This window comes from Sciurus carolinensis, chromosome 13 (genome assembly GCF_902686445.1).
Source record: "Sciurus carolinensis chromosome 13, mSciCar1.2, whole genome shotgun sequence".
In the NCBI taxonomy this organism is placed as follows: domain Eukaryota; kingdom Metazoa; phylum Chordata; class Mammalia; order Rodentia; family Sciuridae; genus Sciurus; species Sciurus carolinensis.
The window spans coordinates 28378377-28392217 of record NC_062225.1 but is presented as its reverse complement, the minus strand read 5'-3'; the positions used below and the strand labels follow the sequence as shown (position 1 = coordinate 28392217).

General features: G+C 35.3%; 1 non-coding gene across 1 annotated transcript; it reads right to left on the bottom strand.

Annotated features, from left to right (window-relative positions):
- Positions 1 to 538: 538 nt before the first annotated feature.
- On the bottom strand, positions 539 to 613 carry Trnat-ugu (transfer RNA threonine (anticodon UGU)). Its single transcript has one exon. It is a non-coding gene; the product is annotated as a tRNA-Thr (tRNA).
- Between the last annotated feature and the right edge of the window lie 13228 nt (positions 614 to 13841).

Here is a 13841-nt window from a genome sequence, read left to right as displayed (position 1 = left end):
TATATTACATAGTAATTTATTTTTGAATGAATCATAATTTGTATTACCAGTCCAGGAGATGATCCTCTTTCTTAAACCACCAGATAGTTAATAATTTGGCTCTGTTTGCTCTATTGTCTGTATTGTACCTACTCAACTCTGCCATTATAATATAAAATACTCATAGACAAGATGTAAATAAATGGGCTTGATTGTGTTCCATTAAAATTTATTTGCAAAAACAGCCTGCAATTTGCTAACCTTTAAACTAATTTCCTATTGATGGATATTTAATTATTTCTAAGCACACAATTAACTTCTGTAATTTTCTGATTAATGTATGGCAAAAATATCATGAACTTGTATTTCTAACTGTCATTTTTTTTTAAGTATTCTAATCCTTAAACTTTGTTTTCAAACTCAGAACAAATTGAAAACAACTGTTTTATCATGTTCTCAATGCAAAAGTTTAAACGTAAAATGTTAAGTGTTCATTTTTTTAAACCAATCATAGTTCCATTCTTTTTTTTTGTTTTTGTTTTGTTTTGTTTTTTTGTTTTGGGGGGGTGCTGGGGATCGAACCCAGGGCCTTGTGCTTACAAGGCAAGCACTCTACCGACTGAGCTATCTCCCCTGCCCCCATAGTTCCATTCTTAAAGGAAAAACAGAATGAATCTTTAATACAAAATATTAAATTGCTGAGCCTCAATCAGAGATGATAAAATGACATTGATACATATTGCCACTTTCATTTAAATGAAAATTTTAAATTGTGCATTATACCTGGTAAGAGGCTGCTGAGATGGAGAGGACATAAAGGGTATTTACAGATTTCAAAGCAAATTTCCCAATTTCCCAACCCCACACAGTTTCCCAGCTTAGGTAATGCCTTCATGATTAAGAAGTAAGCAATAGAGAAAAGTCTAAGATTTTGACCTTTTCAATGCATCAAAGCCTGGTTGATTATGTTTTTCCTAGGATTTTCAAAATGCATGAGACCAAAACAGAGAGAAAATGGTAATTCTAAATTAACCACAAAGATTAGGATGAATTAAGATTTGGTGTATTTGTATGCTTATATGGGTGGATGGGTGGGTTGTCAGCACATACACAAATAAACAATCTTTTGATTACACTCCACCCAAAACTGATAAGAAAGAGAAGAACTACTGAGGAGGTTAGACAAATGTGTCTCTTCTTTTAGTGCAGTTTTGACAGAGAACTGGGGACATACAACTCTCGACTAATGTACTGACCCAAACTGAAGGAGCGATGCAGGTGGCAGACAGAATCAGAGCATATTATTCTATTCACATCTGTGATTTCCCAAAGAAGAGTGCAATAGACTTGCTGTGTGTGCTTCAAAAGCACATATTTCATTTTAGCTGCTGCAAATTCATCATCCTACATTTTTGTTGAAAATTTCCTTGTTCTTGATGCTGATTAAATCAGAGCCTATTATGTGCTTTTCACTAGTGACTTCCTATTTTGTGTACAGACACTCTAATCTTATCTTTCCTTTCTATACTTCTTCCCAAATAGTCTCTAAAACTTTGATAACTGAACTCAGAAAAACAAAACAAAACACAAACTATGAGGTACTGTAGATCTTCTGAGGCCCCCGGATATGAAAAGCAGGACATAAAGTAGGAGCTATCAGACAAATGGTTGTACTTTATACTAACTTATAAAAGTGTATTGTAGTCTTATTTTAAAAAATTAGAGTCAAAAAGAAAAGAAAAATTTTGACCTCTGGGTAAATATTGGCCTCTCACTGATAGTCCTCATTCAAATATACCAAAATTCAGGTGAAAATATGTATGCTAAAAATAACAAATAGAGGGGCTGGGGTTGTAGCTCAGTTGTAAAGCACTTGCCTAGCATGGGAGAGGTCCTGGGTTTGATCCTCAACACTACATAAAAGCAAATAAATAAAATAAAGTTTAAATTCTTAAAATTATTTAATAAATAATAAAAATAAGTAGGAAAAAAAGGAGAAACACACAATACCTAGAAGAATCTTAACTTCCAGGTCATGGAGATTTTAATCCCCAACTAGGTAGGAATTAATACCCAGAACATGGTTCTGACTGGGCACCCTTACTAGGATCCTTCTGGAAGCCAAGACTGAGAATATTCTGCTCACCTGAAAAATGCCACATGTGTATCTCCCTCCCCTGGCAGTCCCTGCTTCTCCTTCTCTTTCATTTTTTTTTTTCCTGAATACATGTTTGCTTACAGTTTTAGTTGACAAAAGAAAAGTTGTTCATATTTATGGTGGAAAACGTGATATACATGTATACAAATATACATGTATGTATATTATCCATATATCGAAGTTGCTGTATTTTCTTTATTTTTAATGTTTTTTTTTTTTATTTTTACAGACTGCATTTTGATTCATTGTACACCAATGGGGTAAAACTTTTCATTTCTATGGTTGTGCATGATGTAGATTTATACCATATGTGTAATCATACATGTACAGAGGGTAATGATGTCTGTCTCATTCCACTATCTTTCATACCCCTGCTTCCTCCTCCCTCTCATTTCCCTCTACATAATCTAAAGTTCCTCCACTCCTCTCTCACCCTCCCTCACCCCCATTATATATCATCATCCATTTATCAGGGAAAACATTTGGCCTTTAGTTTTTTGGGGATTGGCTTATTTCACTTAGCACGATATTCTCCAATTCCATCCATTTTTCTGCAAATGCCATGATAGAAGTCAGCTCCTTGCTTCAGGCTGCTGGAGGAAGCTCACTCACCACTAGAAAAGCAGAGCTCCTGGCCAAAGCTGAAGACTGAACTCATTCCTTTCATCCCATGAATAAACCGGAAACCCAGGCACTCACATGCAGGAAGACCTAGAGTTGAGAACTGCACAGAGGATGAACTGACAGCTCAGAATGACTTTAGGGTGAGGCTTTCACAGTTCAGAAAAAGTGTCAAATAAAACTCCCACGGGAACTAAATCACATGTAAAATTAGCAAATGGACATGACCTATTATAGACCATTTAAGGAATATTTATTGCCCGGAAAGTAAGCTCACAGAACACAAAAATGGGATCATTCACATCAGAAACATTAAATCTACTGATAAAATATGAAATGCATTATAATGTTAAATTATTTAAAATACTCAAAGAAACTAGGGAAATAATAAACTCCACAACATCAAAAGGAGATTACACACACACACACACTTAACATATTTGGAAGTTTATCTTGCACACAGGCCTCTTAGTATTCTGATGCTTTTCATGTATTGTCTGCAAATCATAACAAATATTTAACTTTTGTTCCCTTACATATTTGTACATTCTTATACCTCATTTATTTTTGTCTTATCATGTCATCTAGAAATTCCAGGATACAATTTTACTAATATGAATACTTATGAGAATCATTGTCTCTTCGTCATTTGAAAAAAACCACTGCATTTGTGTGATGTTGGACTTAATATTTGTTATTTTTCAGAGCAATGTTTTTTCTTTGAAAAAAAATCCTACTTATGTTTGAATATACATATCTATTCCTGGTTTAATAGGATATTCTCTAAATAATAACAAATGGTTTTTTAACAAAAGTCTTTGTTTTTCTTAATTAATTAAGTCATTCTGAATATTAAAGTGTGCTTGTATTTCTTGTAAAATTTCTAAGAAGTTTTGTGTATGGGTGTGTTTGTATTCTCTTTTATTATGTTATTAAAACTGTTCCTGTTGTGTTTATTTTGATGCCTTCTTTTAAGTTGCCAAATGGTTATGTGTTAAGTTTGCATTCTGTTTTCTCCATAATCTCTTGTAATCTAATATTTAGGTTTTATATATTTCCCCTGAATCATGAGAGGCAGCTCCAGATTTTCCCTAGATATCATAACTTTGTGTTCCATAGTACCAACTTTTCTTTTCAATTCTCTATATTTGGATTTGAATTGTGCTCCTGTTTTTTAATTTTTTTCTTGAAGTTCTGTTTGCTCTCTCTCCCATCTCATCCATCATCTTTCCTCAAACCATGACCTTACTATCTCAGTTGGTTCTCTTTCATGTGTCTTCTAGTTTCTATTTTAAAATATGCTCTTTCTTTTACATTTTATTGACCTTTCCAACACTGTATGGAGATTTTGTTCTGAACCTCTAATTAATATTTTTTAGAAAAATGTTCTTCATTTATTCTTCCCCTTTGAAGTTTTGTTTTTATTTTTAAAGCTTCACTTTTTTCTTTTTTTTTCTTTTTCTTATTGTTTTAATCATTACTTATTACCATTAACCCATTTTGTCCCATTGTCTCATATGTGGAAAACCTAAAAAATTATAAATATAGTATATTATGTCATCAAATAATATAATTATTGAACATAATATATAATTATTTTAAAATACAATAATTATAATGTAACAACATATAAAAGTTCTAGATTATTATTTCCATTTTCCATTTTCTATTTTAATGCACCTATGCTAATTTCACTGAAATATTCACAAAATTGAGAACATGAGACTTAATGGGTAAAGGAAGGATCATGAGATAAGAAGAGAAGGAAGTATTAGAAAAATGGGACTTTTCTTAACCTTGATGGTTGTTCCAATATGCTAGGGTCAATCTTCTCAAATTCAGACTTATTCCTCTGTCATTTTTGATGGTATCAAAATTTAAGGTATTTATCTTTGCTATAATGCTTTGGCTTTTTCTTCTCTCCTCATTACCTAGCTAAAAGAGTCTGTAAACTAGTAAATCACTGGTAATTATTATTAGCAATTAATTAATGATAAATGGATATTGATAGCAATAATAGAAGCAGAGAGAGGGGTCTCTACTTGTCAGATACAAATGTATAACCCCAGGTCACGCCCCAATTTCCAAATTCCTACCTCCTCCAGCCATACCCTAGCACTTCAGTTACCACTCAGTTAATCCCAACCAGGGGATTAATTTGCTGATTGTGTTAAGACTATTACAACCCAATCATTTCTCCTCTGAATCTTCTTACACTGTTGCACATGTGAGCTTCAGGGGCACACCTCACACCCAAACCATGTTACTTTATTCAGCAGGAAGGAGAAATATCCAGAAGACAGCATGAAATGAAACCTCAGAGGGATTAAAATCAGGTTATAGGTAGGACAAATAGTTGACAAAAAGAAATGTGGTGTGGGGTTGGGTGGCACATACCTGTAATTCCATGGCTCCGGAGGCTAAGGCAGGAGGATTGCAAGTTCAAAGCCAGCCTAGCAACTTATTGAGTCCCTCAGCAATTTAACAAAAGCCTGTCTCAGAACAAAAAATGAAAATGGTTGGGGATGATATGGTGTTATGGTTTGGATGTGAGGTGTGCCCCTGAAGCTCACATGTGCAACAGTGTAAGAAGATTTAGAGGAGAAATGATTGGGTTGTAATAATCTTAACACAATCAGCAAATTAATCCCCTGGTTGGGATTAACTGAGTGGTAACTGAAGTGCTAGGGTGTGGCTGGAGGAGATGGGAATTTGGGAATTGGGGCGTGGCTTTGGGGTATACATTTGTATCTGACTAGTAGAGACCCCTCTCTCTGCTCCCTGATCTCTGTTTTCCTCTGCCACACTCTTCCACCGTGATGTTCAGCCTCACCTCAAACCCCAAGGCATGTAGCCCTCTATCTATGAATGAAACTGTGTCCATTAAACTTTTCCTCCCCTAAAACTGTTCTGGTAAGATCCTTTAGTACAGCAGCAAAAATCTGACTAAAATAGAATTACTACCGTGTGGGGTCATTACTGTGACTAAACTGCTATGCGCATCAGAAACTTTTTGAACTTTTTGGAATTGGCGGGAGGAATTTTGGGATGCTTAGCAGTGCAAGCTAGAAATGCTTTAGATTGTAAGTGGAGCTTAATGGTCAATTCTGGTAGGAGTTCAGAAGACCAGAATGCCAGTAGGAACATGGTCAGTGAAAACAGGGCTCAAGAGGGTTCAGAAAAGGAGAACTGTACTGGAATTTGGAAGAGAGGCCATTACTGTTATGCTCTGGCTAAGAAGTTGTCTGCATTTTGTCCATGTACTAAGACTTTCTGTGATGCTGATTTTAAAAGCAATGGAAATCTTAATCTGGTGGAAGAAATTTCTAGGCAGCATAGCTTTCAGGAAGTGGCATAGGTATTTCTGGCAGCTTTTAGCCAAATTTATTGTGATATTCAGCAGTGACAAACCTGACTAAAACATGGTATATCAAACACTATTAAGACCCTAGAATTTAAAAAGCACAGGAAAATAAATATTTAACAGCAATGAAAATATCAGAGGACATCTGGAATATCACAATACCCTAGGGGTCACACACAAAAAACAACAAATTGTGATGGAATTTAATAAAAAATCCATATGCTTTCTTCAGATTTTTGAGAATTATGATAAACAGAATAGTGGAATAGGATTATAGGAAAAGGCATACTTCCCAGTGAAAAATGTGTTTAGTCTTAAGTCACACTGCAAATTGATTATTAATAGGAGTAAGTAGATCATTGATGAAAATAGATATCAAAGTTGTAGATAGATAAATAAACAGTTAATACCAAAGGAAGAATAGGGTTTTGAGGAGACATCTGGGGGGACTAGAAATGCTAATCATAATTTTCTGATTTTACTTTCTCAGAAGAATAAAGTACTTCATATGACAGATTTCTCAGACAGAAATTTATATGAATGAAATAGGAATAATTGTGGCCCTAGGTACCCTCCCACAGCCTTAGTAACAAATTCTTTCCCCAATACAACGGAAACAAAGTTTAGTCTCTGGAGAGTATGACAAAGAATAGATCTGAGTCAGGTGAGGGTGGAGATAAAGCACAGTACAGAGGAGAGGAGAGTTAAGTGAATGTGTACATACCAAAGATGCACCATCTACCCCAATAAAGGATTGTACATCTGTAAGAACAAGCACTTGCACATGTATGAGTTCAAACATCCCCTCTGTTGCACATACATATTGAAATTAGCTATGGATTTGGATACTAGTTGCAATTAAAATACCCAGAAATTGGATTACAAAAAATGAAGGGGGAAACCTCTATACTAAAAATTTCTCAAAACCTTGAAACTGTTTACATTGATTTTTAGCATCATGATCAGTGTAGACTTCCATTTTAATTGTTATTTCAGAAGGCTAAATTCTGGATCTTATCTGTTTTATGTTTCATAATTCCTTCTATCTCATCCCATTATTCTCCATCAAACTTTATTAAGCAGTCCTCTTTTCCCCTGTGAAATTGATTACAAAAGATAGTACATCTATCTAGTTTCCTTACCAACACTTTTTTAAACAAAAACATCTCACACTTCAAAGCTTTGCTTCTGTTGCTGAAGAAAGAAGAATAGATATGTTGACTAAAAATAAAACTTGACCTAGGTCACTGTTTGACTACTTTTGAGAAAAACAGTGACTTAAAAAGAAAAGTCAGATCATGCCCTTTGTTTGTTTACTCCTCTTAGGACCACATCAGGAATTTTTGTACATACCCCATCACATAGTGAAGAGTTAGTCAATAGGAGCCAAAGGCAAATAAGATATTATATATCAAATATTTCTAGTGAGACATTATTTCAGGCTGGATCATTAGTTTTTGATTCCCATAGTTAGGCTAATATGATCTGACAAGACAGACATAAGAACATTCCAGTATGGTAGAGGAATTGCTACAGATTGCCATTCCCATCAAGTGGAATTTAGATAACTGGGAAGGTTCAAAATTCCAAGTGTGCTTTAAGTACTGTCTATAGAATGAAGGATAAGTAATGATTTGTATAGACATGTGCATATATATGTGTATGTATACATTATTACAGTAGGTAACTGGACATGAGGAGGGTCGGGGGAGGAAGAATAGGGCTCATTCCATCTTGAGTGACAAGAGATCGCTTTATTTCAGGTGACCAAAAAAAAAAAAAAAAAAAAAAAATACAACCCATAAACCCATGTACTTTATGGCTAGATACTGCTTTCTTAAAAAAATTAAAAAAAAAAAAACTGTGTGTAACCAGATAAACTTCAACTTTCCAACTTTGAATCATGTGCATAGCACTGAGGCACCCCAATTTATTTTAATTTCTGTCATGGCTTTAAACCCCCATAGGCCTTGCTTAGATATTAGTGTTAACTTTCCAAAACAGTGAAACCAGCATAGATGCACTAAGCCACCACAGCACGAAAACTACAGCAACCATTCCAAATATATAATACAAGAAAAGGGAACTCCCCAGACTAAATATAAGAATCTACCACATGGGAGACCCCGGGCTGCTTCCTTTCTTGGAATGCAAGGGTGCTCAGAGTGGTACTTCCATTTAACTAAATAAACCCTTTATGCTTTTTCTGTTTTCTCTCAACTGAAACCTTTCTTTGGGGAAGATAAGAACAGATTACCACCTGGTAATGCTATATTTTTGTGAAATTATAGACATAATCACAATTGATAAAATACAGATTACTCTAAAAGCAAATTTGTACTTTTTTCTCATGTTTTCCTATGTTGAAAGTTCAACAACTGATAAGTAGTGTGTTTGCAGAATTTTAATTGAAAGGATCTATCTTTATGCTTTAATAACCTTGGATACCATGGATGCAAATTTTAGACTTGCTTAGTGAGATTTACGATAAAAGGACTAGAAATGATGGATAGAAGAATATAGGGATTTAAAAGCACAGAAACGATGAGACAAGGTGGCCAGAATTTATATCCAGATTTGATAGTTTACAAGCTACCTGACATGGGAAATCTGTTCCTCAATTCACTTTTTTGTGAAATGGAGAAAAGGAATATACACCTACCTCTTTGGCTTTTTGTAAAATTAAAATGCATACTTATGGTAAAAAGCTTAAAACAAACCCTGGCACCTAATCAAGTAGATTAGACTATTACTTAGATTCTCTCTCTCCCCAAACCATGCAAAAAATGTGTATCTGCCCTGGTGATGCTGATCTTGGCTAATGAACTGTGGCTGGAATTAGTGGCAGGACTGTCTGAGTCCAGGCCTTACTGAGCCTGCCTGTTTCCACTTGGCTCTCTTGCTCCTCTGGTTACAAGTAACAACTAACCAATACACCAAAGGTAAAAACCTATGAAAATTAGATACAGCTACAAAGGAAGTAGAGCAATCTGTCTTTTCATGCAAAATTAGTGATAGTCTTTAGAGCTCTCCACAGATACTTCATTCCTTCTGCTTCTGAACACATTTCAGGCTTACATTTTGCTGCCCAATATAATACAAGTATAGCCAAGCTAGCTGTCTTTGGTCAACATGAGAAAGATCAATGTGTGTTATTTCCAGGTAGAAGCTTCAAGAGTCAGTGTACACTTTATCACATTCTTTTTCTTCTCTATAGTGATCCACAATGTTCCATATAGCATCTCTGAATTGGCCTGGGTCTTGGGGTGAGGATAACAATGAAGCAGATCAGGATGTCAGATGATAAGTGGTGAGCAAATAGCATGGATTAGAGCTAACTATTGTTATAAGTCATGGAGAATCTTGAATTATTAACAGTATAACACCCTGTAATGACTGCTAATACAATGGCCCAAACATGGCGTCTGCCATAATTTTTTAAAAAAATTATAGCTTTATTAATATGTAATTCTCAACATGTAAAATTTACCCTTTTAAAGTGCACATTTCAGATGTTCTAAGCATATCCAGAGTATCATGAAATCACTACCATTATCTAACTTGAGAATATTTTCATCACCCCAAGAAGAAATCAGATATTTATTAGCAGCTACTCTCCCTGAACCCCTCTACTCTTAACAATAACTAATCTACTTTCTGAATTGATATGTCAGTTCAGGACATTTTACACAAATAGAATCATAAACATGTGGCCTTTAGGACAGTTTTCTTTCACTTAGCATAATGTTTTCAAGGTACATCAATGTTACAGCATGTATTAGTTTTTCATTCTCTTTTTGTTGTCAAATACTATTTTATTGATGGTTTTATCATTTTTTTTTACACATTCATCAGCTTATGTGCATTTTGGTTGTTTCCACTTTTTGATTATTATTAACAATAACTCCATGAACATTTATGTACAGTTTTGAGTAGATAGGCATTTTATCTTCCCTTGTATATATATACATATATACATATATATAGGAGTGGAATTACTGACTTATATAGTAATTCTATACTTATATTTTTAAGGAATTGTCAAACTGTCTCCAAAGTAACTGTATCATTTTTTATTCCTGTCATCAATGAATGACCTTTCAAATTTCTCCACATCTTTGCCAAGATTTATAGCCATGTGTCCTGTTTATTCTAGCCAATATTACAGGTCTAACGTCATGTAGCATGATGGTTTCTGTAAACACAAATTACAGCAATATCTTTTAACATAGTTAATGGCCATTTATGTATGTTCTGAAGGGAAACTACCTATTCAAATCCTTTGCCCATTTTAAATTGACTTGTCTTTTTATTGTTGGGTTTAAGAGCTCTTCCTAAATTTTAACTCCTTTATCAGATATATAATTTGCAAATATTTACTCTCATTCTTTTTCACTTTCTTGAGTCACATTTAAAAAAAATTGATGAAGTCCAATTGATCTTTTTTTTTTTTACTTGTAATTTTGGTGTCATTTTTAAGAAATCAATTGCCTAGTTCAATGTCATGAAAATGTACACTTATGAATTCTAAGAGTTTTAGAGTTTCACTTTTATATTCAGGTCCATGATTCATTTTGAATTGATTTTTATGTGTAGTGTAAAGTAGAGGTCCAATGTCCTTTTTCTTACATCCAAGTTTAGCAAGTGGATCCACAATTACTCCAGAACCATTTATTTACCCAAAAGATTATTCTTTCCCAATGAAATGTGTTAGAATTCCACCATAGTTTTTTTAAATTAAAAGATATGGTCTTTGGTTTTTGGGGATTTATTTCACTTAGCATGATATTCTTCAATTCCATTCATTTATTTAAAAATGCCATAACATTATTCTTCTTTATGGCTTAATAATATTCCATTGTACATATATATCACAGTGTCTTTATCCATTCACCTGTTGAAGGACATCTAGGTTGGTTCCACAATATAGCTACTGTGAACTGAGCTGCTATAAACATTGATGTGGCTGTGTTACTGTAGTATGCTGACTTTAAGTCCTTTGGGTATGGGGGGTGTGGGGAGTGAGAGAAGAATGGGGGAACTTTGGATTATGTAGAAGGAAATGAGAGGGAGTGGGGCATGAAAAATGTTGGAATGAGACAGACATCATTACCCTGTGTACATGTATGATTGCAAAAATGGTGTAAATCTACATCATGTACAACCATAGAAACGAAATGATGTACCCCATTTGTGTATAATGAATCAAAATGCAGTCTGTACAAAATTTAAAGATAAATAAATTTTAAAAATTTAAAAAGGTTAAAAGAAAAGATACGGCACTGAATTAAAGACTGGACAGTGAGTAGTTAAAAAACTAATACTGGAGGTTGGAATGATATCAATCTTCCTTATGCAGAAATCATATTTTGTTCAAATGACCACCTTTATAACTTACAAAGCAGTAATTTGCAGAATAAACTCTTAGCTCTAGGTGAAGAAATTAAAAATAAGAATTCTGGCATAATCCTTTGCCCTCAAGTATTTGTCAAGATGATGAAAGAAATAGAAGACCTAAGAAGAGAGTTGGTCGACACTCATGTAGGAATAAAAGGGAACATAGAATAAAGAATTTGAGAACTGCTGTGGACTGAATTCTGCCCCCCTAAAATTATAGGGCCCAACATCCTCTAGCTTTAGCTTAGAGGCTGACTTTTCAAATGTTTAAATGACTCTTGGCCTTCAATCTTTATGAGCAGGAAGACTGAGAAACTCAAAGGATCCAATCTTTCCCCAATCTCCTCTTTAAATACAGTCTCAAAGAACATTTGAATAAGGAAGAATTCCTGAAAGGTGAAAACAAAGGCTTCTGAGAACAGTAAGCAGGCACAACTAGAGGAGAAATCCAAGCCTCATCAAAGAATATTACTCCCCCCAAGAGAAGCTTAGTGTTGACTTCCTTCGTGGTTGTACCATCTGTGCAGTTAGATAGGGCTCCAGGATCAGAAAGACTCATGCTTGGTATAAAGCTCTGCTGAAATGTTTTTGAACGTGAAGCTCTGCATTTTCATTTTTCACTGGATTCTGCAAATTATGTAGCCAGTGCTGAGTAGAGTCCCCTTACGATGACTACACAGTACGATTTTGGAATTTGTTATAAACTAGTGACTGTTCTATCTCCCACTCTTAATAGGAAAGTTTATAGCTATTGTCCTGTCCCCACTCCTCCACTGAATATTGAGTCTGTGTCAGAGAAGATAATTTGTCCTTTTAATTCACTGTTCTTTGGAACAAAAGGAGCTACCTTCAGACCAGATAAGAAGAATGCCAACCATCACTCCGAGAAGCTGGATTTGGAGCTTGCATCTGTGGCTAATACCTGGGGGAAGGGATAATATTCTTTGTTGAAGGGATAATGTATTTTCTGTGTACAAAGAATGGAACAAATATTTGGTGACAAGAGAGATGGTCTGTGGTAGTTGCTTAAGTATCCTCAATAGTTGAGATTCTGTGGCAGAATTATACCTCTCTGCCCTGTGAACTCAGACACCATATGTGACTTGCACAGGCTAATGGAATTTCAGTGGAAGTTTTGTATTGCAATTTCAATAGGAACTTTAGTAGGCACTTCCTCAAATTACTAAAGGTACTCTGCCACTATTCCAGAGAGGGTCTGCTCTAATAGCCAGGTCCTACTTGTGGGCAATAAGCTGATTCCCAATGAACAAAGGTTGTTAGTGGTAAGTGACTGATGTTTCAAGACACTGACTTTAACTTGCTTGTTACCACTGCATAAATTTCCTACCTTGCTTGATTAAGGGAAAATATCTCTAGAAGTTCATTCATTCCTAGGATCAAGGTTAATAATATTTGTGAAGAATATACACCAGACCTAATTAGGTACTGCCATATACAAGTGTGTATGGCAAAATGTGGATGCATGTCCTCATACATTCATTTGGAATGTAAGTGAGAGTATTTTGACATATATAATCCCTTCTTACAGTAAGATTTGTTATATGGTAAAATGGTTCATTTGGGATTTTCTCACCCTGTTGTAACAAAATACTATAAACTGGCATTATAGTTTGGATACATGAGATGTCCCACAAAAGCTCCTGTGTTAATGCAGGAATATTGAGAGGTGAAATGATTTGATTTTGTTAGCTGTAACCTAATCAGTCCATCCTGACCTTGGTGAGCTAACTGGGTGGTAATTATTGACAGGTGAGGAGGGGTTGGAGGAAGTGGGTCACTGAGGCTGTTCCCTGGAGGGGTTGGAGGAAGTGGGTCACTGAGGCTGTTCCCTGGAGGGGTTGGAGGAAGTGGGTCACTGAGGCTGTTCCCTGGAGGGGTTGGAGGAAGTGGGTCATTGAGGTTGTTCCCTGGAGTGGTCATTTTTTCTTATGGTTCCTTCCTTCTCGCTCTCTGCTTCCCAGACACAATCTGAGCACCCTTCTTCTGCTATAGTGTTTGGCCTCACCCTGGGCCCAAAGCAATGAAATTGGCTGACCATGGACTGAACCTCTGAGACCACAAGCCCAAGTAGACTTTTCCTCCTCTAAATTGCTCTTTTCATTTATTTTGGTCACCATGACAAAAAGTTGACTAACCCAGTTGAGTCGCTTATAAACATCAGAAATTCATTTTTCACAGTTTTGGAGGCTGGGAAATTCAAGATCAATGTGATAGCAGATTTGATATTCAGTGAAGCACTGTTTCTCATAGACAGTGTCTTCTAGCTGCATCTCCAAGAGGTGGAAAGGCCAAGGCCACCCC